This window comes from Oncorhynchus keta, unplaced genomic scaffold (assembly GCF_023373465.1).
Source record: "Oncorhynchus keta strain PuntledgeMale-10-30-2019 unplaced genomic scaffold, Oket_V2 Un_contig_10132_pilon_pilon, whole genome shotgun sequence".
NCBI classification, from domain to species: domain Eukaryota; kingdom Metazoa; phylum Chordata; class Actinopteri; order Salmoniformes; family Salmonidae; genus Oncorhynchus; species Oncorhynchus keta.
The window spans coordinates 115,130-142,500 of NW_026277020.1; the positions used below are offsets into that span (position 1 = coordinate 115,130).

Consider the following 27,371-nt stretch of genomic DNA (forward strand, 5'->3'; position numbering starts at 1 on the left):
TGTCATGCAGTTATCCCAAGGCAGTCCAACAGTGTGCCTTGATTTCATGGACATCACAGCCATAGCTGTGAGGAAGGCCTCACTGCAAATTCTGGATCCATCCAACCTTTCCTTTTCTAACCAAGACCCGTCTGCGTCTAGTGCTGTTTCCCAGAGGAAGCTCTTCCTTCTGTGTCACCTCCTTTGAGAACCAGACCCTGATGTGAAAGGATAGCATGCATGCATATGGTGGCGGCCATTCTGCTGTATCACTTTCACCCATGAATGTATTCTGTGCTTTCAACCAGGAACTATCCATCTCTTTCAGATCAGTGGTTATAAGGAATCGGACAGAGAGGGAAATAAGTCTTAGGACATCATTTCCACAACATTTTCCTGTTACCTTGGTTTGACTGTGGCAATATCCTGTATATTATTCACAGCGACCAATACTCATTTCATCGCAGCTGGTAAACCCTGCCTATATTTCCCCTCTGTGCCCATCTTTCCCCTCCCATTTTCTATGAATATTTTATAGCCATCTCCTGTCCAGTATAGAGGAGGAACATCCTCTATAGCACAGCCTGTCAGCTGTGTTTTATTAGAGGGCTGAAATACTGCTGAATCAGAGGTTCCACCTCTCCTCCCTCTTTAACAATCAACTCTGTATGTGTGTATGCATGCATTCCTGTGTGTGTGTCTGTGTGTGCACGACTGTGTGTGTTCTGTTTTCAGAAATAATGCAACATGTCATGCGTAACCTCCTTTAAGAGGGTAGCCGTACATGAGAATGACTGTAGCATGCAGTACAGCACCTGACTGGATCTCAGCTAGTGGTGTAGGGAAGAATGCTGCCTATTGTGTTATCACACTGGTTTAGGTGAATCAAAATCTAATCACTCTAATGTGTCCCAGGTCAGGGTCTTAAATCACTCACACAGGCTAAGTTCACCTTCCTAAATCTGTCATTAAGAGAGAGGGAGGTTCTAAGAGTCCAAAGGCAATTTCTCTGATTGGCCAGATGAGTCATTGCACCTATTGGCCCTGCCTTCAACGTCTCTCATTGGTCGTGCAGTTTTACAGCTGACTCTCATTGGGCCAGTAGGAGAGAGTGGGCCGGGTCTTACTCTTGTTCTCTGTGTTTGAGTGTCTGTGGATGGGTAAGACACTCTCTCTCCCATCCTGGGAGTAACTGCTTGTGTTAGTTCCTGTCTGTAGGCTGTGTGAGTGTGTGTTTGGGTGTGTGTGTGAGAGAGAGAAAGGGAGAGAGTAGCGTTTACGTTTCACCTCCCTGTCTCCCTGTTTCCTGTCCTTCCTCTCCTCTCTACTCCTCTCTCGTTCCCTCTCCTGGACTACCCCATTGGGACCTACCCAGACCCCTTCCCTGCCTGGACCCTCTACTCTCCATCCCTGTGACTCTCCTCATCTGTCCATCCCTCCCTGTCCCAGGTCAAGGTAAGCACCACTCTTTCCTATTCAGAACGGGACTTTATCTAGCTTCCTCTAATTTCAGACGTCTGATGAATTACGACCCTGGATAAGTTTACACCATATTGCAGTTTTCTAATCAAGTGCTGTCAGGTCAGAGATATTCAAGACAGTTGGCATTGCATACAGCCCAGTGATCCTGAGAAGCTCTCTTCCCTTTTTCCTCCTTGGCTGCTGTTCAAAGACGCCTGCTTGCCTGGCCCTTCTTCCTCCATGCAGACCATGGCTCTGGTGAGTCTGCTCAGAGGGAGGCAGGGAGGGAGAGAAAGAAGCAGGGGATTAAATCAGCCAGCAAGGCCACATGGATTTCATCTACCCAGACTAAGCTCAGTCTAAAAGAGGTCCCTTATCTCTCTCTTTTTTGGTCTTTGAAACATGGGTATCCTGCTCTCTGGGCATGGCAGTCTCACCTCATTTGAAAGTTTTAAATAAAAAGTAAATTCATGCTCGGGTGCAGTGGTGGTTGTTTGTACCAGGCTGACTTGTGTTTTGTTGTTCTTTTAGGCTGTTTAGGCTTTGACCTAATTAGCCACAGATGCTCCAACAGTAGGTACAAAACAGTATCCCTACTTCCCCTCTTAGAAATGCATTGTCTCCTGTACTGTGGAGGTTGTGGGAGCACCATTAGCTAGCAAATGGAATTATGTCGCACACAGGATAATTGCCTTACCAGATAGTGTAATTACCTGCTAAATTGAATCAAAGCCATGGCCTCACTGCATTCCCTTCTGTAAACAGGGTTTAGAGGGAAGGCATGCTGACTGGTACTGAGGATGGACAGGATGTGCTCTGCTGGCTGTCTGATTGGACTTCCTGTTTTGAATCTAGTTAGGAGGGAGGGCTGAGTGTGTTGATGTAGTCCCTCAAATAAATATTGTTCTGTATACATACGACTGTGCTTTTACTAGCCAGTTAGAACCAGTACATTGTAACTACTGTGACCTGCATGTGATATCGGTTTGTTGGGGTCATCTTGACTCATTTCAAACATATATCAACTGGTGGTGATTATACAAATATTCTCATGGCATCTTGTTTTATTAGATGCATAGCTACTTGTACTAGAAACAAACAGAGTTAAATAAATGTTGACATTTTTCCCCCTTACAAGCTTCACACGTCTTTGTTAACAATCCAACGACTGTTGTTTGGAGTAAGAACACAAGGATGCGGTGTCTATAGCTTGAAAAGCCGAGAGACGAAACGGTTCACCAATAGTGCTGTTAACGTTGTATCCTTGACTTCTCAGTAACCCTCTGTCTGTACAGTAGGACAGCAGAGTTCAAAAGACATTCAAGATCCAGAACCTGCCATTCAGGCAGTACTGTGTCTTATTGTTCCATTGTCAACCTCTCAATAGGATGGATTCATGTTTTTTAACGAGTGTGGGAAATGCAGCTCAACAATGTGACATTTATTGAAATCATAAGAATAGTTCAATTATCATAATAACTCTCTGAAGTGTGCAGGTGTTTGCAGTGGAGGCGTATCATGTTGTAATCTATGTTCAGTATCTGCTCTATGCTTCCATAGTACTGCAGCTCTGAAACATACCTGCTGTGTACATGCCTCAGGGTTTTGGCAGTTCCATTTACTCCCATATGGTTCTACAACAAGGAGCTGACATGAGCTGTTTTTATCAGGTGTAAGGAGGAAAACTGATGATGATGGCTTATAGAACTCAGGGCCCCAAATGGAACAGAAAACGCAGCCGTATGGAATTTGGAGGACATTTTGAAAGATTTGACGTGTAAGTGTTTGTGCGTGTGCGTGCTAGCACCTTCTAGTGTACAGTAGGATGGCATGTTGATAAATGTGTATTGTCCTGTCAACAATAAGGAAGGAAGGACTTTACTTACCCATTGATGGACGTTAGGGATGATACCTTCTCATTACCACACCTCTGTGTTCAATAGGCTCATCAGGTTGTATTCTATTCCTCCTGCACCCCTTTGCACCATAACTCATAACAGGATGTAGTGTAAGTGATACTCCGGCCTGAGAGAGAAACCTGAGTCCTCTCTCCTTTCACTGGCCACACAGAGGAGAGTTATGGCCTGGGAAATAGAGATATTTTTGTCTCAAGAGAAAAACAATATCTCTTTCTTTCTTTCTCTCTCTCTCTCTCTCTCTCTCTCTCTCTCTCTCTCTCTCTCTCTCTCTCTCTCTCTCTCTCTCTCTCTCTCTTCCCTCCATAACCTGGTTTGACAACCATTAGTCAGTTTTATGATGTTGACGGGAGGATTATAGACGGCTCAATGTTTCCTTTAGACACATTTCCTCTTAAGCGTCTGCAGGTGCAGCACACGGAGCAACTGATGATTGTCAGATCATCAGAGGGGGGTAAAGATGAGTACGAAGCACAGAATACTGGTAAAATATAATTTGTCTTCATCCAATCGGTGATGCTGTTTTGTCATGTGTCTATGCAAGCATTGTCTGTCCCTGTTTGGTACACAAGCATTTCTGGAGAGAATGGATTGTCTGGCCGTCTCGGTTGACACGCACATGGCAAAGTTGTTGTTGAAACAACCTTGTGCAAACCATCTGCACTTCCAGGTTAGCGACAGTACATATTAACTATACACACCTACAGATATAGAATAGGATCAGAGACGAAGGCAGACATCTCAGTACTCTCTTTGAGCTGTTGTATTTCTGCCTGTATTCTAGAATTAGCTGAGTAGACCGGAACAGGGCATTCGCCTCAGACTGACATGGAAATCATGTTATACACACTATTTAGTCTTATGGAACTCAGTCTCATTTCAAAGCATCGCATTTTGGTTGATACCGCAGCCCTTGTGACTGTTGTTGTCAGAAATCCCTGGAGGTTAAACAGTGTCAAGTTATACTGCAGCCCTTATGACTGTGTGGTTAACAGGGTAAAGTTACACGTACTAACGGCCATTATTTCACTACTTAAACCAACATGGTTATTATCATCACTAATATACTCTTACTAGTGGCCTTTACGGTGTTGATGTCAAAGCAACGTACAATTAGAGAGCAGGGATATTTCTCTCAGCAAGAGGTTGAAAGAGGGAGAAAATGGAGGGAGGAAATAAAGAGGTAGATGATTACTTTAAAGGGGCAATCCACAGTTGAAATAATAAAGCGATTTCCCCCACTTATGTTTGGAAAAAGGCTGAGGGATGTGCCTGGAGAAATGTTACCACTTTCAAATTCATAGACAGAGATATAGATGCAAGGATCGACCAACCAAGATATCAACATTATAGTTTTAAGCATGCACTGTTTGTTTACAAGCACAATGTTTACGAACATTGGAGTAAAACAAGTTTATATTTTGTGGTTCTGATGGAGTACGGTAGTTGAACTATGCTCATAAGTTATGTTATTCAAGAATCAATGGGTACATATCATACGTCCATATGTCCAAAAATGTACAGTTGAATTCAGAAGTTTACATACACCTTAGCCAAATACATTTAAACTCAGTTTTTCACACTTCCTGACATTTAATCCTAGTAAAAGGTCAGTTAGGATCACCACTTTATTTTAAGAATGTGAAATGTCAGAATAATAGAAGAGAGAATGATTATTTCAGGTTAGATTTATTTCATCACATTCCCAGTAGGTCAGAAGTTTACAATTAGTATTTGGTAGCATTGCCTTTAAATTGTTTCACTTGGGTCAAACGTGTCGGGTAGTCTTCCACAAGTTTCCCACAAGAAGTTGGGTGAATTTTGGCCCATTCCTCCTGACAGAGCTGGTGTAACTGAGTCAGGTTTGTAGGACTTCTTGCTCGCACACGCTTTTTCAGTTCTGCCCACAAATGTTCTAGGATTGAGGTTAGGGCTTTGTGATGGCCACTCCAATACCATGACTTTGTTGTCCTTAAGCCATTTTGCCACAACTTTGGAAGTATGCTTGGGGATATTGTCCATTTGGAAGACCCATTTGCGACCAAGCTTTAACTTCCTGACTGATGTCTTGAGATGTTGCTTCAATATATCCACATAATTGTCTTTCCTCATGATGCCATCTATTTTGTGAAGTGCACCAGTCCCTCCTGCTCCAAAGCACCCCCACAACATGATGCTTCCACCCCCTTGCTTCACGGTTGGGATGGTGTTCTTCTGCTTGCAAGCATCCCCTTTTTCCTCCAAGCATAATGATGGTCATTATGACCAAACAGATCTATTTTTGTTTCATGAGACCAGAGGACATTTCTCCAAAAAGTACGATCCCCATGTGTAGTTGCAAACCTTGGTCTGGCTTTTTGATGGCGGTTTTGGAGAAGTGGCTTCTTCCTTGCTGAGCGACCTTTCAGGTTATGTAGATATAGGACTCGTTTTACTGTAGATATAGATACTTTTGTACCTGTTTCCTCCAGCATCTTCACAAGGTCCTTTGCTGTTGTTCTGGGATTGATTTGCACTTTTTGCACCAAAGTACGTTCATCTTTAGGAGACAGAATGCGTCTCCTTCCTGAGCGGTATGACGCTGCTGCGTGGTCCCATGGTGTTTATACTTGTGTACTATTGTTTGTACAGATGAACGTGGTACCTTCAGTCGTTTGGAAATTTCTCCCAAGGATGAACCAGAATTGTGGAGGTCTACAATTTTTTTCTTGGCTGATTTCTTTTGATTTTCCCATGATGTCAAGCAAAGAGGCACTGAGTTAGAAGGTAGTCCTTGAAATACATCCACAGGTACACTTCAATTGACTCAAATGATGTCAATTAGCCTATCAGAAGCTTCTAATGCCATGACATTATTTTCTGGACTTTTCCAAGCTGTTTAAAGGCACAGTCAATTTAGTGTATGTGAACGTCTGACCCACTGGAATTGTGATACAGTGAATTATAAATTAAATAATCCGTCTGTAAACAATTGTTGGAAAGATTAGTTGTGTCATGCACAAAGTAGATGTCCTAAGCGACTTGCCAAAACTACAGTTCATTAACAAAAACGTTGGTGGAGTGGATGAAAAACAAGTTTTAATGACTCCAACCGAAGTGTATGTAAACCTCCGACTTCAACTTTAGCAACTGCAGATTGCCCTTTAAGGTGGTGAAAGTGAGAAGGGGCAGAAGACAGACAGCACAGGACTTCCTTTTTAGAGGTCATAAAATATGAAACAGTCTGATTCATCGTGGTAGGCTTTGCTGAGAAGCGTTCTGATGTAATAGCATATTGCATTCAGAGCATTTCTGTCCTCAGTCCAACAGTGAGTTGTATTTGAACACAGCGACCAACAGAGGGCACTGTTATCCTGTTGAAACAGCAGCCACAGTGGTAAAATGACTCCTTTCCTTTGGCAGGCCAAGCACATTGAACACACACGACTTGTCCTAAACCACCCTCAGAGTGGCAGGTTATCATTGCGTTATGTGCCATTGATGTTGATGACATCCGCTGACCTCCCACTGTCTAGCCGACTTTTTCTAATCAAGATCTGGAGACAACTTCATCATCTATATTGTGGTTAATTCTATCTAAAGTGTTTCAGCGGCAACAGGGGGGTCCAATAGGGAAATCAGAAATAATAATGGAAAAGCGGTTGATTGAGATAGTCCATGTTCAATCAAAACTCACATTTAACCCCTGCCTGCAAATGTTTGACTCTTTCTCTAGTCTCCGGGTGGATTTGAAGTGGAGACGTGGAATCTTCCATGTTATTCTGGAATGTGGGATAAGACAGGGTCCCATGACATGGAGGAGAACAGCAAGGAGATTTCCTGGACCCCCTCTTTGGTAAGAACAGCATGATCTTCTGACATTACCCATTAGGCTGATAATCAACACACACACACACACACACAACACACACACACACACACACACACACACACACACACACACACACACACACACACACACACACACACACACACACACACACACACACACACACACACACACACACACACACACACACACACACACACACAATATAAGTAGGCTGTTATTTGCAGCATAAGCGAATGCTACTAATTTGAGTTTTTGTTGAGTTTACTAATGATGAAAGCCATTTATGCATACACTAATGGTGTAGGTCCACATATGGTGTTTGTTCTGCCTTTTAGCCAGGGCGGACTGACCATCTGGCATTTCGGGCAAATGCCAGATGGGGCTGGTCCAGTTTTAGCCCATTGGGCCTGTCTAACTTGGGTTTGTTGTGCAAAATTATAGGGGGCCTCAAGGAATAAAATCGGCCGTTGAGGGGCCTCAAGAAAAAAAATGTTGGTTGGCTTCTTACTTATGGTTGGCACAAATTGAGACATGGGGGAGGGGAATGGGCAGGTTATACTGTATGCAAATGTGGTACTGTAGTTACTGTAGTATTTACTGTAGTGATTTTGTTGAATATAGTATACTGTAGTATTTACTATAGTATTCTACGATGTACTACAACATGATATAGTAATACTACACATGATCGAGGCATACTTCAGTGTGTGGTATAGTATTCTACAGTATACTACAGTTTACTACAAAATTATATAGTAAGTACTGTAGTACTCTCTTGTAAACTGAAGCATTTTTTCATGTGGGCTGAAATTATTTATTTTACCGCATGCTCTATTTTACAGTACTGCGTTTCAGTCATGAATATTCACATTTTTCTGTAATAAAAAAAAAAATGGTAACAGTTTGAAATGTATTCTTAATGGTTCTTGTGTTTTCCTCCTCCTCTAGAATGGGTTGATGCTGGTCCCGCTGGAGCTGATGATCTGAACTTGTCTGTCAGCCACCTAGCCCCTCCTCCAAACACAACCACTGCCCATGTCCTGATCCCAGTGGTCCAGCTTGTCTGTGGTAAGTCCCTCCCTACCCCTCCCCTGCCCTCCCCTCCCTTGCCCTGCCCTGCCCTACCTCGCCTCTTTATTTTATTTTCTATTAAAGCACATTACGTCTATGCTTAACTAAAGACGCCCAGTGCAGTCCATAGGCCTACACCCGAGGCCTACACCCAAGCTGCTGCAGAGTTTAATGTGTAGTGCCAGGGTTGCAAAGGGCCATCTCTGAGGGTCTGGTGACTTTCTTTGCCTCTAGCCTCTGTAATGCTTGATGTGCCACTGTCAACACACACACACACACACACACACGCACGCACGCACGCACGCACGCAACGCACGCACGCACGCACGCACACACACACACACACACACACACACACACACACACACACACACACACACACACACACACACACACACACACAGTGGCTAAGGGCCACCCTGGGTATCTTGTGTTCCTTTGTCACCACAACTGGCAGCTTTAGCTTACAGCCAGTCAGTGCAGGAGTGTGCAAGTGCAGGCATTTGTGTGTCATTTCTTGTGCATTTGGTGCCTGTGTGTGGTCTGTAGCCTACTTGTCAGGGATAAACATGTGTCCCAGTCTCCAAGCTTTAAGTGCTCACTGTGGGTGGTGAATGGTGATACGTACAGTATGATTAGAAGCCTCTTACTTGGGCCCTTCTGTGATGTATTCTACAGTGTTTGTATAGTCGTCCGGGTCACCAAGCTATGAGATTGAAGACCTACGGCTGAGAACATGCCACCTCCCTCTGTACATGTGGGTGATGCTCCGGTGCCAGTTCAACTGACGGGGTCAAGTTCAATTTATATCACACTATGTGTCGGCAGTATTAGACAAAGTGTTTCTATTGACCCCAGGATCAACAGCGCAGGTATAAACAGGCACACATACACACACACAGATCTCCTCAACTACCAGCAAAATGTGCACAGTCATTAATCATCTAAAACAAGTGATGTATGCTTCAGATAGCCTACGAGAAGACAGTCAAAGAGAGAGAGGAGAAAAGAGAGAGAGAGGAGGGAAAGGAGAGAGTAGAACACAGAGAGAGAGACCCTAGAGCATGGTACATGTAGCTTTATCCATCTAAACACAAAGGAGACAAAGTCCCCTCTCTACTGTGCCCTCTGCAGATCCTTAATGGAAGAGACAGATATTACAGACTACCACTAGTGCTTCCACTAGCTGCACCCACAGTACTCTGGCTGGTTATAATCTCTGTCCTTTATCCATGGTGGTGCAGTACTCTGGCTGGTTATAATCTCTGTCCTATATCCATGGTGGTGCAGTACTCTGGCTGGTTATAATCTCTGTCCTTTATCCATGGTGGTGCAGTACTCTGGCTGGTTATGCAATCTCTGTCATGCTGTCCTGTATCCATGGTGGTTCAGTACTCTGGCTGGTTATAATCTCTGTCCATGGTTATCCATGGTGGTGGCAGTAATCTGCTGGTTATACCCTGTCCTGTATCCATGGTGGTGCAGTCTCTGTCCTGTATCCATGGTGGTGCAGTATGGTGGTGCAGTACTGGCTGGTTATAATCATCTGTCCCATATCCATGGTGGTGCAGTACCTGGCTGGTTATAATCTCTGTCCTGTATCCATGGTGGTGCAGTACTGGCTGGCTGGTTATAATCTCTGTCCTATGTCCATGGTGGTGCAGTACTCTGGCTGGTTATAATCTGTCCTTTATCCATGGTGGTGCAGTACTCTGGCTGGTTATAATCTCTGTCATGTTGTCCTGTATCCATGGTGGTACTCTGCTGGTGCATGGTGGTGCAGTACTTCTGGCTGGTGTATAATCTCTGTCCTTTATCCATGGTGGCAGTACTCTGTCTGGTTATAATCTCTGTCCTATATCCATGGTGGTGAAGTACTCTGGCTGTTTATAATCTCTGTCCTATATCCATGGTGGTGCAGTACTCTGGTTGGTTATAATCTCTGTCCTATATCCATGGTGATGCAGTACTCTGGCTGGTTATAATGGCTCTGTCCTATATCCATGGTGGTGCAGTACGATGGTGCTGGCTTTGCTTTATAATCTCTGTCCTATATCCATGGTGGTGCAGTACTCTGGCTGGTTATATAATCTCTGTCCTATATCCATGGGATGGTGCATCCCTGTCCTGTATCGATGGTGCTGGCTGTTTATAATCCTGTATCCTGCAGTCCTATGTCCATGGTGGTTCAGTATCGATGGTGCTGGCTGTTTATAATCTCTGTCCTGTATCCATGGTGGTGCAGTATTCTGTCCTGGTTATAATCTCTGTCCTGTATCCCTGGTGGTGCAGTACTCTGGCTGGTTATAATCTCTGTCCTATATCCATGGTGATGGTGGTGCAGTACTCTGGCTGGTTTATAATCTCTGTCCTATATCCATGGTGGTGCAGTACTCTGGCTGGTTATAATCTCTGTCCTATATCCATTGTGATGCAGTACTCTGGCTGGTTATAATCTCTGTCCTATATCCATGGTGGTGCAGTTCTCTGGCTGTTTGTAATCTCTGTCCTATATCCATGGTGGTGCAGTACTCTGGCTGGTTATAATCTCTGTCCTGTATCGATGGTGCTGCTGGGTCCTATATCCACTTTGGCTGGTTATAATCGTCCTGTCCTATATCCATGGTGGTGCAGTACTCTGGCTGGTTATAATCTCTGTCCTGTATCCATGGTGGTGCAGTACTCTGGCTGGTCATAATCTCTGTCCTATATCCATGGTGATGGCTGTTTATAAGTCCTATACATGGTTGCAGGCTGGTTATAATCTCTGTCCTGTCCATGGTGGTCGATGGTGCTGCATGGTACAGTTTGGCTGGTTATAATCTCTGTCCTGTATCCATGGTGGTGCAGTACTCTGGCTGGTTATAATCTCTGTCCTATATCCATGGTGATGGCTGTTTGTAAGTCCTATATCCATGGTGGTGCTGGCTGGTTATAATCTCTGTCCTGTATCGATGGTGCTGCGGTACTTTGGCTGGTTATAATCTCTGTCCTGTATCCATGGTGATGCAGTACCTGGCTGGTTATAATCTCTGTCCTATATCCATGGTGGTACAGTACTCTGGCTGGTCATATAACCCCTGGTTATTCTGTCCTTATCGATGGTGCTGCGGTACTTTGGCTGTCCTGTATCCATAATCTCTGTTTTATATCCATGGTGGTGCAGTACTCTGGCTGGTTATAATCTCTGTCCTGTATCCATGTTATAATCTCTGTCCTGATGCAGTACTCTGGCTGGTTATAATCTCTGTCCTATATCCATGGTGGCGCAGTACTCTGGCTGGTTATAACCCCGTTCTTTATCGGGATGGTGCTTGCTTTATATCCATGGTGGTGCAGTACTTTGGCTGGTTATAATCTCTGTTTTATATCCATGGTGGTGCAGTACTCTGGCTGGTTATAATCTCTGTCCTGTATCCATGGTGATGCAGTACTCTGGCTGGTTATAATCTCTGTCCTATATCCATGGTGGCGCAGTCCATCTTTATCATGGCTGCGGTACTTTGGCTGGTTATAATCTCTGTTTTATATCCATAGTGGTGCAGTACTCTGGCTGGTTATAATCTCTGTCCTGTATCCATGGTGATGAAGTACTCTGGCTGGTTATAATCTCTGTCCTATATCCATGGTGGTGCAGTACTTCTGGCTGGTTATAATCCCTGTTCTGTATCGATGGTGGTGCTGTGTACTTTGGCTGGTTATAATCTCTGTCCTATATCCATGGTGGCAGTACTCTGGCTGGTTATAATCTCTGTCCTGTATCCATGGTGCTGCAGTACTCTGGCTGGTTATAATCTCTGTCCTGTATCCACGGTGGTGCAGTACTCTGGCTGGTTATAATCTCTGTCCTGTATCCATGGTGGTGCAGTACTCTGGCTGGTTATAATCTCTGTCCTGTATCCATGGTGGTGCAGTACTCTGGCTGGTTATAATCTCTGTCCTGTATCCATGGTGGGCAGTACTTTGCTGGTTATAATCTCTGTCCTGTATCCATGGTGGTGCAGTACTCTGGCTGGTTATAATCTCTGTCCTGTATCCATGGTGGTTCAGTACTCTGGCTGGTTATAATCTCTGTCCTGTATCCATGGTGGTGCGGTACTTTGGCTGGTCATAATCTCTGTCCTGTATCCATGGTGATGCAGTACTCTGGCTGGTTATAACCCCTGTCCTGTATCCATGGTGCTGCGGTACTTTGGCTGGTTATAGTCTCTGTCCTGACCTTCATGTCTGATGTCATCACATAGCACTAAACCGTATAACCCACATGTCTGATATCATCACTAATTCTAACCATGGATGGATTTTCCATCAATGTGGTCATTTGATTTGATTAGTGTAACTTGTACTGTATAGGATATGTTATTTAAACAATTACACCCAAGGGGTGTGGTATATAGCTAATATATCACGGTTAAGGGCTGGTCTTAGTCGTGGTATATTGGCCATTTACTCACAAACCCCTTGTCACGCCTTGGTCATTGTATTTTGTGTTCGTTATATATTTTGTTCAGGCCAGGGTGTGACATGGGTTTATTGTATTGTCGTATTGGGTTTTTTGTAGGCTTTGGGATTATGGTTGATTAGGTGTGTCTAGTATAGGCTTGGATGCCTGAGGCGGTTCTCAATCAGAGTCAGGTGATTCTTGTTGTCTCTGATGGGGAACCGTATTTAGGTAGCCTGGGTTTCACTGTGTATTTCGTGGGTGATTGTTCCTGTCTCTGTGTAGTTTCACCAGATAGGCTGTATTTAGGTTTCACGCTCCGTTTGTTGTTTTGTATTTTGTATAGTTATTTCATGTGTCACTTTTTCCATTAAAGTCATGAGTAACCACCACGCTGCATTTCGGTCCGACTCTCTTTCTACAAACGAAGAACGACGTTACACCCTGAGGTGCCTTATTCCTGTTATAAATGGGTTACCAACGTAATTAGAGCATTAAAAATAAATGGTTTATCATACCAGTGGTATACTGTCTGATATACCACGGCTGTCAGCCAATCAGCATTCAGGGCTCAAACCACCCTGTTTATAATGACTTATAGAACACTGACAAATCTACAAATCGCCGTTGAGAAATGATGTCGCAAAAACAACAATCTATTGAGGAGGTGAATAGCGTCAGTGAATGTTGCGTTGATTAGAAGTTGAAAGGACTATTCCTCTGTATATACGGACACTGGCATTACTAAAGGAAGACCACATACGACACGTGACACAAGAGACAGACCAACACGGTTAAAGTTCCATTTCACCCCATTCATGATTGGTTTTAGCTGCAAGGCAATGTGGACCCATTACTGGCTGCATTGACTACATCAGTGGAGAGGGTCAGGCCATATTTTCCATTAGGGGCTGGGATTGCTGGTGTGGATTATGGGGTCTGTGGGGGGCACAGAGGGGAAGGGAGGCTTTTAGAAGGGAGGGGAGAGGAAGCAGCCCGGCAGAGGAGGTCTCTGTTTTGCCTGAGACAGAAAGAAGTGCCGTGCACTCTTATCCCCACGGGCGTGTAATGCTGCTCATTGGGATGAAAAGATGGTCAAAGATTACACGTTCTATTCTATGATCAAAACCGGACATCAGGGCCCAGTTTTTCAAAAGCGATCAGAAATATAAAATGCCTAGAAACAGAATGAATAGAGCGGGAGTCCCCATTCAAGTCAATGATACATCTGTCCTATTCATTCTATTTCTATGCATTTAATCCTATCCGATAGGCAAAATCCAGATAAGTTTAGAAAAACTGGGCCCTTGTTAAACTTGTTAAAGCACCATTCTGCCTGGCTGTAAAGCATGTTGTAAGACAAATCTTATTCAGTGTCTGTTTGTTAGGTACTGTAGACAAAGCATGGGACCAAGGGCATGTGGCTTGTGGCTTCTCCGCAATCAATAATGACATTTTTAATGGTCATGCAGCCCAGGATACGTCAGTTGGTTGCATAAAAAGTATTGATATAAAATGTACATTGGGTCAGGGGAAGTGCTTAGATAATCACTTCCACAAAAGTCCCTTTGTGAAACACACACACACACACACACACACACACACACACACACACACACACACACACACACACACACACACACACACACACACACACACACACACGCACACACACCCAAACACACACACACACACACACACACACACACACACACACACACACACACACACACACACACACACACACACACACACACACACACACACACACACACACACACACACACACACATAGACACACCCACACAACACTTGTTATTTGGTACCTCAGTGAGGTCAGCCCCGCCTCCTTCAGTCACCACGTCAACAATCACTAGCGGGATTGGCTGTTCCTCCTGATCCCTCTCTCCCTCGCTCCCTCTCTCCTTCACGCCCTTCTGCCTCCATCAGGCCTGCCTGTACCTGACAGGGGACTGGGGTGGCTATGGGGAGGGTGCTTCTTCCACCGAGGGCTAGTCTGGGTTGGGCTGGGCTGGGCTGGTCACCTTGCTGGAGGCTATGAGGGAAAGTTTACATATAGAAGCAGGCCAGCCAGCCCATACCTCACAGTGTCCGTTGTCCTCCATGTTTGTCTGATCCCAAACTGAACCTCCATCTCCTCCTCTGGAACTTTCCCTTCATCTGAACTGGTAAGATACTGTATACTGCCTGACCATATGAATACTACTAGGTAAAGAGGCCTTCTACAAGACTCACTCTGGACCTTTGCATGGACTTGAGATGTAAATATCCTTGCCATCTCAAGTGCATAACTGTTTATTGCAAAACATGCACTGTGACTGCCTTGGTATATGGAGGAATACATTGGCCACGTCCCAATACTCTCAAATGTATTTCTTTCCTTATGTCCTTTCCTTCATGAGCACTGATAGGTGCAACGACTGGGACAGGTTTCCCAGTTCCACAATATCACTTTCACCTATCAAGTCCTTTCAGATCAGTGGGCCCTAAGGAAAGGAGACAAGGAGAGGACGCTGTCTAAAACTATAGGGACAGGGCCTTACATGGTAATAACTTGAGGAAAACGGTAAAGTTCAAGTCTGTGTCTGTGGGGCTTCCACCATGTACTCTTGGTTTTGAAGGAGAGCCAACAGCGTTATTTGAATATAAAGCAGATTCCCTGTGACACTATGCTCTCTCAGCCTCTTGTGATTCGATGTGGAGCAAATTGAATGCTCTATTTGTGGTATTCTCCCATGGGCCAATCGACAGGCGGGGCGGTAGGGCGGCTATGGGGATCATTCTGTGTTTTTGGGGGATAGATAGATAGATAGATAGATAGATAGATAGATAGATAGATAGATAGATAGATAGATAGATAGATAGATAGATAGATAGATAGATATATAGATAGATAGATAGATAGATAGATAGATAGATAGATAGATAGATAGATAGATAGATAGATAGATAGATAGATAGATAGATAGATAGATAGATTGTGGCGACCTAAATGCCAGAACCAGACAAGAACCTGACACCCTCAGCACACAGGGGGACAAAACACCTGCCTGCAGTTGACAGCATTCCTCCACATATGCCCCCACTGGGCACAACTATGACAACATAACAAACAAAAACGGGTCACAACTCCTGCAGCTGCAACAAAGTGGCATAGTGGCATAGTTAAAGTGGCTAGTGATACATGTATTACATAAGGATGCAGTCGATGATGTAGAGAGTACAGTATATACGTATGCATATGAGATGAATAATGTAAAGTAACATTATATAAGGTAGCATTGTTTAAAGTGGCTAGTGATATATTTACATCATTTTCCATCAATTCCCATTATTAAAGTGGCTAGAGTTGGGTCAGTGTCAATGACAGTGTGTTGGCTGGCAGCCACTCAATGTTAGTGGTGGCTGTTTAACAGTCTGATGGCCTTGAGATAGAAGCTGTTTTTCAGTCTCTCGGTCCCAGCTTTGATGCACCTGTACTGACCTCGCCTTCTGGATGATAGCGGGGTGAACAGGCAGTGGTTCGGGGTGGTTGATGTCCTTGATTATCTTTATGGCCTTCCTGTAACATCAGGTGGTGTAGGTGTCCTGGAGGGCAGGTAGTTTGCCCCGGTATATTATGTATATTATCAAATATACAGACAACAAATTCCAATTGGCTATACTAAAACTCTTTAACATCATCCTTAGCTCTGGCATCTTCACCAAAAATTGGAACCAAGGACTGATTCCTAAATCCACAAAAGTGGAGACAAATTTGACCCCAATAACTACCGTGGAATATGCGTCAACAGTAACCTTGGGAAAATCCTCTGCATTATCATTAACAGCAGACTCGTACATTTCCTCAACGAAAACAATGTACTGAGCAAATGTCAAATTGTTTTTTTTTCCCCCAGCACACCCTAATTGACAACCAAACAAACCAAAACAAAGGAAAAGTCTTCTCATGCTTTGTTGATTTCAAAAAGCCTTTGACTCAATTGGCATGAGGGTCTGCTATACAAATGGATGGAAAGTGGTGTTAGTAAAACATACGACATTATAAAATCCATGTACACAAACATCAAGTGTGCGGTTAAATTGGCAAAAATGCACACATTTCTTCACACAGGGTCGTGGGTGAGACAGGGATGCAGCTTAAGCTCCACCCTCAACATATATATCAGTGAATTGGCGCAGGCACTAGAAAAGGCTGCAGCACCCGGCCTCACCCTACTAGAATCCGAAGTCAAATGTCTACTGTCTGGTGCTTCTGTCACCAACCAAGGAGGGCCTAAGCAGCACCTAGATCTTCTGCACAGATTCTGTCAGACCTGGGCCCTGACAGTAAATCTCAGTAAGACCAAAATAATGGTGTTCCAAAAAGGTCCAGTCGCCAGGACCACAAATACAAAAAAAACTATACATACCTTGGCCTGAACATCAGCGCCACAGGTAACTTCCACAAAGCTGTGAACGATCTGAGAGACAAGGCAAGAAGGGCATTCTATGCCATCAAAAGGAACATAAATTTCAACATACCAATTAGGATCTGGCTAAAAATACTTGAATCGGTCATAGAGCCCATTGCCCTTTACGGTTGTGAGGTCTGGGGTCCGCTCACCAACCAAGACTTCACAAAATGGGACAAACACCAAATTGAGACTCTGCATACAGAATTCTGCAAAAATATCCTCAGTGTACAACGTGGAACACCAAATAATGCATGCAGAGCAGAATTAGGCCGATACCCACTAATTATCCAAATCCAGAAAAGAGCTGTTAAATTCTTCAACCACCTAAAAGGAAGTGATTCCCAAACCTTCCATGACAAAGCCATCACCTACAGAGAGATTAACCTGGAGAAGAGTCCCTAAGCAAGCTGGTCCTGGGGCTCTGTTCACAAACACAAACACAACCAAACAGACCCAACCAAATTATGAGAAAACAAAAAGATAATTACTTGACACATTGGAAAGAATTAACAAAAGCAGAGCAAGCTAGAATGCTATTTGGCCCTAAACAGAGAGTACACAGTGGCAGAATACCTGTCACTGTGACTGACCCCAAACTCAAGGAAAGCTTTGACTATGTACAGACTTAGTGATCATAGCCTTGCTATTGAGAAAGGCCACCGTAGACAGACCTGGCTCTCAGAGAAGACAGGCTATGTGCACACTGCCCACAAAATGAGGTGGAAACTGAACTGCACTTCCTAACCTCCTATCCAACGTATGACCATATTAGAGACACATATTTCCCCAGATTACACAGATCCACAAAGAATTCGAAAACAAATCAAATTTTTGATAAACTCCCATCTACTGGGGAAATTCCACAGTGTGCCATCACAGCAGCAAGATTTGAGACCTGTTGCCACAAAGAAAAAGGGCAGCCAGTGAAAAACTAACACCATTGTAAATACAACCCATATTTATGCTTATTTATTTTTCCTTGTGTTCTTTAACCATTTGAACATTTGTACATTGTTACAACCCTGTATATATATATATATATATATATATATATATATAATATATAATATGACATTTGTAATGTCTTTATTGTTTCGAAATTTCTGTATGTGTAATGTTTACTGTTAATTTTTATAGTTTATTTCACTTTTGTATATTATCTACCTCACTTGCTTTGGCAATGTTAACACATGTTTCCCATGCCAATAAAGCCCCTTGAATTTAGATAGATAGATAGATAGATAGATAGATAGATAGATAGATAGATAGATAGATAGATAGATAGATAGATAGATAGATAGATAGATAGATAGATAGACGTTGAGTGTTAAGAGGACATATATAAACCGAGATATGCTTCTTGCTTCCCTCTGAACAATTCAAATTTAGGGACACACTCCTCATTTTTTGTGTTGCCCCTAATCCAATGCCTGTACCCATTGGCCCACATCGCTCTCCTTAAACCCTCCTAAACCTCCACCCTTAAACCCTCCACCTAAACCCCACATTCTGTCTGTGCTTCTGGGGTCCCTGCACAACTGTCCATCTGACACCCGGTTGGATTTTTAGCTGGATTGGATAATCTGGACGTGGATGCCTCTAAAGCTCCCTGTAATCTCCACAAACACTCACACACACACACGCAGATTAAAGACAGCCGGGAGGAGCCAGGTTGGTTCAGGGCGGCGGATCTTGACAGACATGTGATGTGGGGTCTGGGCTTTGATCTCTGCATCGCCATCTCTCACCAGCCTCATCCTCCAGGGCACACAGACCACCACCCCAACCCACAAACCAACCATAATTCTGGTAGTCCCTTGTCACAGACCACCACCGCAACCCACAAACCAACCACTGTTAGTTTGTCACAGACCACCACCCCAATCCACAAACCAACCATAACCCTGGTAGTCCCTTGTCACAGACGTTGGGGGTCTGTGGGTTTGTGCTGGCGTTCCGTGGCGGTTGTTGTATCTGAAAATACTTTGGGTGTTGTGTTCGCATGATCAGCAAGAGAAGGTGGTGGGTTGGGGTTGGTTTGGGTTGGTGGGTTGGTGTGAGTTGGTGGGTTGGTGGGTTGGTGAGTTGGTGGGTTGGTGGGTTTGTTGAGTTGGGTGAGTTGTGGGTTGGTGAGTTGGTGGGTTGGTGAGTTGGTGAGTTGGTGGGTTGGTGGGTTGGTGGGTTGGTGAGTTGGTGAGTTGGTGGGTTGGTGAGTTGGTGAGTTGGTGGGTTGGTGGGTTGTGTGAGTTGGTGGAGCTGGGTGGGTTGTTTGAGTTGCGAGTTGATGGGTTGGTGAGTTGGTGAGTTGGTGGGTTGGTAGGTTGGGTGAGTGCTGGAACAATGATTCCACAGGACAGGCGAGTGCCTGGGGGTGGCTATGAGACTTTGAACCCCGCCTCTGTAGACATGCCCCATGCCAGTGTGCCTCACTAGGCACCCCCATTGTTTTCTGTTTGGGGGTCGGGGAGGGGATGGTGACCCCATCCGTCTCATCATTCAGCCTATTTACAGTAGACCACAACATCGTCAGTGTAGTCGGGGGTATCACACTGGACAAATTGTCGGCTAGGATGCAAGGCTGTTTCATTTCGTCATTTTTATTTACAGAGGGGTCACGGGTTCTCTGTCTCGCCCATGTGATTTGGCCTTTCCAACCAATCAGATATCCTGATCCAGACTGGGCATAGCAAAGGGAGAGGGAAAAAATCATTTTCCTTCTGTGTTTTTTTAATCTTTGCGAACGTCGAAAGTGGTCGCCATCTGTTTTACGCTGCACGAAGGTAATGCCTATTTTTCAGCTTCTAGATCAGGTTTGAGGAAGTTTGATGAGTCCAATGGTCATATTTTACTATTCAATATGCATTTATTTTTATAAACATATATGGTGGAAATGTAAAATAGTACAATTGACTGTATCATATGTACGTACAGTAGGATACTGTTAGACCATGTGTAAAAAAGGCTTCATGGGTAGTCTCCTGGCTTTAAACTGGCAGCAGGAGATATTGGCCAATGTTGAGTTGGGAAATGTCTTCAATAATGAATGAATGTCTGTAGAGTTATCGTTGGGCGGTGCGGGAACAGCAGCCGTTGACATGTTGCGAGCTTAGTTTATTCCCAATCCATCAAGATGAAACCCTTGTTTTTGTAATAAGCAGTGGACATCGATCTGACTCCATTGTTTTAGCCAAGTTGCTCTTAGTGTGTCCTTCATTAGGCAACAAAGGGTGTTGCGACCCATGTGTGCGGAAAGTATTTGTATTCCTTGAGAATCGCCGGTTAGCTTGTTATTGGTTGGACCCTTTCGTAGGGTCCCTCCATGTTCTGCTATTGACTCACCCTTGTGATCGTATACATTGGGCTAATTGTTTAATGGAATTATCAGTTAATTGTTCCTTTAAGGTGGGTCTAATGAGACAGATGTTTTGCAGATCAGAAGTGGCGTCGTTCTATTATGATAGGTTCTGCATGACCTTGTCCACACTGAATGGTAACAGAACCTGATAGCCCATGAGATGGGATGTATCTAGTCCTCACGACCATTATCCCAATCATCCTCACTATCAAATTAGCTCTCTTGATGGTGTTCTTGGTCTGTAGGAACAGTCAACGTGTCATTTGTCATTATCACTAATTCATGTGAACCGTGGGATTGAACAAAGGAAGCACCAAATCGTTGGAATGTACGTTTCCTCCGTAATGGTCAGGACAGGTTTAAAAAGATCAAATATTGCATAATCGACATCTCAAATAACAATACCGAAGGCTGGCACTATGTTCTGTTGTTGAAATGATCAAATTCATATTTGTATTGGAATTTAGAAAACTAAATATCCTTGTAATCTATCAAGGAAGTAAAAATACTACGATCAAAAATGATATTATAGAATTTCAAAATGATTAAAAAAGATATGTGTTTACACTCGACCCATTTAACATGACTGTGATCTGTAAATCCATGCATGCTCATTCAGAGGAGCCTTGACTTAGTGACAAGCTAATCTAAGATGGCCGACCGCCCGCTCTTCTTTTACCACCACAGCCACAGTACAACATGGTAATGCTACAACGCAAAACGGGGTCTACATTCTCTATCCCGTCGTAGGCAATGGCACATTTTACAACCCCATTTTGTGATTGGATTCTAATTAGGGGACATGGACAAGTGTTTTTGGGGCCACCCATGCCCCAACCCTCTCTTCTCTCCAGTGTCGCCTTGCCTGGTGAGGGCACTACTCAGTGCGAGGGAGTGAGTGGTCGCCCCTGTTTTGACTGTGATGTAGGCTGAGGTCTCAGCGCAGGGGCGGCTGATCTAGAGTGACAGCTCTTGAGTGTACTGTCACAGCCGGGTAGAGGAGAGGAAGGCCGTTCGCTCAGCACCACAGACGCCCCCTCCCCACCTCCCCCTTCTCCACCCTCCAATCACACTGCAACCAAAGCCTAGTTAGCGTCAGATGAGACCAGAGCTGCTGCTCACTTCTCAGTGTCCTGCATCTACAACACATTCTATTCTATTCTATTCTATATTCATTGTCCCCCATGTAAGAGTTTCTTTTCAAAGGAAGATCTGACAACTTGGGTGGGTGCAATTCTGTCTCTGGCCCCTTCAGTACAACAACAAGTATATTTGGTTATTTTATTTTCCAACAGCAACACAAGTTCAACTTGAATATCTAATATCAACATGTACTTCTCTGCTGTCCACTGTGGCCCTTACTTACTGACAGCAGGGCATTTTGAATCCAGCATTCCAATCTATTAGAAGTAGAATGATGATTTTAGTGACAGGCTCAGTCATGCAGGAGACGGTTCTGCCTGAGTCATGAAAGTAGATGGAGTTCTTCATATGGGGTTTCCTTCTGTGACGTCCTCATGGTATTGAGGATACATAGGACATCCTTAAGGCTCAACACAGGCCGTCTAAAAGGTGAGAGGTGAGAGGTCAACGGTGATTGACGGGGCATATCGGTGCTATTTGAGGGTGCTGACTTGCTTTTAGTGAGTAGTTCACTGCAGCTATTTTCCTAATGAAAAGTCTGTTTAGTGCGTTCAGAATGTCGAATGGACTGGATCCCCTGGCTGACGTTTCTCTTGGCTCCTCATAACAGATTACAATGCTGCGTCACTCATCTCTTATCTTTGCCAGCAAACGTGGCCAATCAAAGAGAATGCAGCTACGATTCTAGTTTGCTTGTGTGTTAACGCATGCTCAATTAATTACACTATGATTGAGCTCAAAGGTCATTTGTAGAATCAGGGTCAATTAGAGTCGGAGCAGGCCAACATACAGAGTATATGAATGTGGGGTGCACTGCTTGTGAAAAGCCGCCAACGTCTTGAGTCACCCTCAGTTTAGTGGTCTCCCTCTCTCTACTGCTTTGGCTCACAAAGGTATGCTTATGGAGGGGTTTATATCAAAATCATAACAGCATATCTCTAGCTCGGTGGATTAAAATGGAACAGATGACGGGGCTTTGGCCGAGATTATACTGCAAGTTCTGTCCTCCATTTTCCCATTCCTCCAGATCTCAGTCTTTTTCTCACGTGCCCTGTAAGAGCCTTTGGGTTGATGTTTCATATAATCAGTCTCTGACTTTGTGGAGATTTTCAAACAAAACACATTTTCCAACACAATCTCCAATCTCTTAATAAGGAAATCTTAAAGATGCTGATTGCATGTTCTCTTTGGTCTAAGCTTGAGCAAGCATACAGTACACACATGCACATGCACCAACTCACACACATGCACATGCACCAACTCACACACAGCTGACCGGAAGCAGGGAAGGGCAGAGGTGAGGCCGGATAAGGTGAGGCAACACTGCAGAGAAAATTGCTGGCTCATTTGTACAGTGCATGATAAGACTGCAGTGCTGATCCACTTCCAGTCAGTGCGTTCCTTTCTTTTGCCCAGCACTAATCAAGGCATCTGGACGGCCTCTGTATGTCAGTCACCCAATTCTCCCAAATACCTTTCTCTCCATTTCTTTCTTTCCTTCCTGGCTGCTGACAGAATCATTTCAGGTGATCAGTGATGGCGTCACTTCTATTTAAGTCTCACCTGTCTCAGTGAGGGGGCCGTGACTGTACTCATTCAGAGCTCTCTCCTGCCCACCCTCTTCAGATACTGAAGGCAGCTATCTTTTCATATTTAGTCAATTGTTCTCGGTCACTCACAGTCCAGTGGTTCTACATAAGAGGAGGCATCCTCCATTGTTAGCTCTACATTAAAGAGCCAAGGAATGAAAAGAAAGACAGGCAGATGTAAAGCTTCTTCTCCAGGAGTGATGCTGCAGCCTGCTGTCTTTTCTGCACTGGGCTGAGGGCAGGCAGGGCAGCAGACGAAGGGAGAGATGAAAGAAAAGGAAGAGCCATTTTGTGCACGGTGTTGTCCACCCGAGCGTAAAGCGTGATTAATTCAATAGCAAAGCACCATAGAGGAGGAGGCCAGCAGCTCTGCAGCTCAACATAGCTCTCTCTGACCCACTTACTAACTACATCAGATGTCACGAGAAATACTGCTCTCTCTCTCTCTCTCTCCTCTCCCCTCTCTCTCTCTCTCTCTCTCTCTCTACCTCTACCTCTGCCTCTACTCTCACCCTTTTTTCCTCTCTCCTCTACCTCTTTCTCTCTCTCTCTCTCTCTCTCTCTCTCTCTCTCTCTCTCTCTCTCTCTCTCTCTCTCTCTCTCTCTCTCCTTCACCCTCTTTTATCTCTCGATCTCTCTTTTTCTCTCTCTCTATCTCCCATTTTCTTTATTTCCAACTTTTGATGTAATAACTCTGTTAACAGAGGATTGAGAATGGTCAACACATACAGTGCATTAACCAGAGCACTGAGAAATAAACCCAGAAGAAAACACAATTGGTCGAATGCAGACAATTGGTTTTGATAATGTAGTGTTCGGTCGGACGCATTTATTAACCTTTATCGTTGCCTTTCCTCTTGAATACAGTGGTATTGTGTCCTGGAATTACACCACTTTACCTAATAGATTCTAATACATAACTGATTGCGCTCGAGATTCAAATAAACATTTGGGATTAAATTAAATATTATTCACCAAGGGACACAATAGGCACATTTTATGCTGCCGCTATCCAAATAGAGTTCCGTCTGAGAATGGTGCCTAATATTTAGCTCTTGAAATAAAAAAGCAAGTTGACTGGAAGGCATGGATGGGGCAAGGATGAATGATGAGTCTGTGACCTAATTCTATTGTGCTGCAGTGGATGAGGGAGAAGGTGGTGGATGGTAGGAGAGCTGTTCAAACACATTCACCAGGCACACGAGAGAAAATACATTCTCATTTCAGCCACATGACGGCTCTCAGGAGGTGTGGACCTGATTGGGTCTATATGATTTGCTTTCTGTGTTATTGACTATTAATTGTTTACCCATGTGTAACTCTGTGTTGTCTGTTTGCTATTTCTTATCTTGGCCAGGTCGCAGTTGCAAATGAGAACTTCTTCTCAACTAGCCTACCTGGTTAAATAAAGGTGAAATAAAAATACATGTAAAAATTCTGCATGCCGCCTTTTGAAGAATGCTTCAAATACTCAACCCAATTCGAAGGCATTTCCATCACCATGTATGCCTTCACGAAGACCAGATGTGGTAGCTACATATAAACCAGTATGTTTATTACAATACCACAGAGAGTGGTTACATCCTCTCATCTAGTTCTATCACCAAAATACCACAAATAACCCCAGTAACCCCTGGCTCCAGCAGTCCATTGTGCCACGGTCCCAGCCAGCCTACCACTCCCCCCTGCACTTGGTTTTAGTGGGTTTATTTCTGTCCCTGCCCAGGCCCTGTGGCAGACCTGCACCACTGGCCTGGCTCTTAAACCCGGATTAAGGCTTTTTATGTAATCTGACCTCTGGGAGATTGGAGAGAGACAGCTGGTTGCAGAACCCTTTCCTCCCTTATCTCAGAGACCTCCGGTGGCCTCCCACTCTCCCGTTTGGCCTCTCATACAACCTACTGGTTCTCGCTTCTTTCTTTCTACAACGGGTTGGTCAAAACAAGCATTGTGATTGGTTGAGATGTGTTCTAAGCCATACACGAACAAACAGTTTAGCAGGGGTAAGCCTATGACGTAAAAATGGACATCTTGTTTTCTGTTCCATCTGAGAAATCTGAGAAATCTCTCTCTATCTAGTGTCTCATCAGCCCAGCCAGCCAATTCATTAACTTGGTTTCCACTGCAAAAAGCATCTTAACATTTTTCCCCCATGTTTCTAGCTTAATATTTGGGTTTTATAACAACAGGGGTTTGTCCAAACATCGCTGTCTGTCTCTTGACATTTGCAACATTGTTTCAATATTGAAATTCGATCTCCACTGTCCTATTAAGAATGAACGTGTCAGCAGGACGTGGACATCTTTTCTCAGCCAGTCGTAATCAAACATCGTTTTTATGGATACTATGGATACAATAGAAATTGAATGCAGCAACGTTGCTGTTATTCTAGCTGCATGGTTTGACGTGACTGTGTTAGCCGTGGTTGGCTAGCAAGCAATGGATAAGAACGTTGCCAGCCATCATGGCAACGGAACATTTAGAATGAACGACTTCACATTCTATATCCATAGATCTAGAACGGGAAATCTTTTCTCAACCAGTCGAAATCATGAATTAGGATCCTTTGTATGGATATAAATCAAATAAAAAGGTCAAACAACATTAAATGGAGCTACTCATTTAGTTCTGGGTTCAGGGATTATGGCCTTCCCTGTCCCTATATTTTTATGATGTACAGGTGGAGGATCTTAATTTGATCACCCTTCTGTTGCTCAATGCGGATGAGTTTCGTAATTTACATGAATTCACTGAAAACCAACACCATCACACACTTATATTAACACTATTGCACTTTTCATGTAGGCCACTTTTGGCCAGCTAATAGCCTAACCACGGATCAAGCAACATTATGGAGTAAACATTCAAATCCTGTTGCTGCAGGATTATTTTGCTGCGACAATATAGGTCAAATTAAGATCCCAGAGTTAAAGATTGTCCTCCAGAGTTAAAGCACTGTCTGCCACTCACACAGTCTATAAAACTCGTCCTGTCTGAACAGAACTCGAATGGTATTCATGAGCAGGTTCATTCAAAGATGATATCCATCAATGTTATCCAGTGGTAGTTTGGTACCTCTGTTTCCAGTGGGCCTAATATTGAGTGGTCGTGTCTCATCCCTCTTGTCTTGCAGGTGACTGGTTGGCTGGCTGTGGCATCACACTCTCATTGGCCCTGGGACTCCTCTTCTACGTGACCACACCCCTTCCTTCACATCCAATCCCAACATGGAACCACCCAAGGTGCAGCAGCCAGGCGAAGGAGGCCTCAACGTCACCCTCACCATCAGGCTTCTGATGCACGGCAAGGTACAGTACACACCGGCTGGGTTCCAATACTCTCATATGGCTTACTTTCCTTATCTCCTTTCCTTCACGACCACCGTTGGCTGAATGGGCTGGATAGGTTACTGCATATCAAGTGTTTTTAGATCTGGTGGTTCTGAGGAGACGATTAGAGGTCGCTTTTCAAGGTTTTGGGGATAGTCTCTGTCATGTGTTGAGTTGGACGTTGATGCTAACTGTTGTTGAACCTCTGTTTACAGGAGGTTGGAAGCATCATTGGAAAGGTAACTATCATGTTCATAAACACATCACAATCGTATCAATATTACAAAACTGTTTCAAGACAAGTACATTTTTTTAATGTGACATCTCTCCGATGTTTTAACTGTTGTCTGTCTGCTGCCTGTCTTTTCAGAAAGGAGAGACAGTGAAGAAGATGCGTGAAGAGGTAAGTGCAGTATGTATCCCATAATGCACCTTACCCAGATTAAGAATGGATATTATTAAATGGATAGTATTCCATTTAGTACTTCATGATCTCCTTTATTTCTCTGACTGTGTCTACTGTTTGACCCGCAGAGCGGTGCACGCATCAACATCTCTGAGGGAAACTGCCCAGAGCGGATAGTTACCATCACCGGACCCACAGATGCCATCTTCAAGGCCTTCGCCATGATCGCATACAAGTTTGAAGAGGTATCTAGCATACATACAGTGCCTTGCGAAAGTATTCGGCCCCCTTGAACTTTGCGACCTTTTGCCACATTTCAGGCTTCAAACATAAAGATATAAAACTGTATTTTTTGTGAAGAATCAACAACA

The 27,371-nt window shown here is 44.0% G+C and overlaps 1 long non-coding RNA gene and 1 pseudogene across 1 annotated transcript; both read left to right on the forward strand.

Moving 5' to 3' along the window:
• The first annotated feature begins 237 nt into the window (after positions 1–237).
• Positions 238–7,154, forward strand: LOC127916936 (uncharacterized). Its single transcript, XR_008096638.1, has 3 exons — positions 238–1,434; positions 1,652–1,698; positions 7,072–7,154. It is a non-coding gene; the product is annotated as an uncharacterized LOC127916936 (long non-coding RNA).
• Positions 7,155–19,917: 12,763 nt separating this feature from the next.
• The window catches only part of LOC127916938 (poly(rC)-binding protein 3-like), a 15,594-nt pseudogene continuing 8,140 nt past the window's right edge, over positions 19,918–27,371 (forward strand).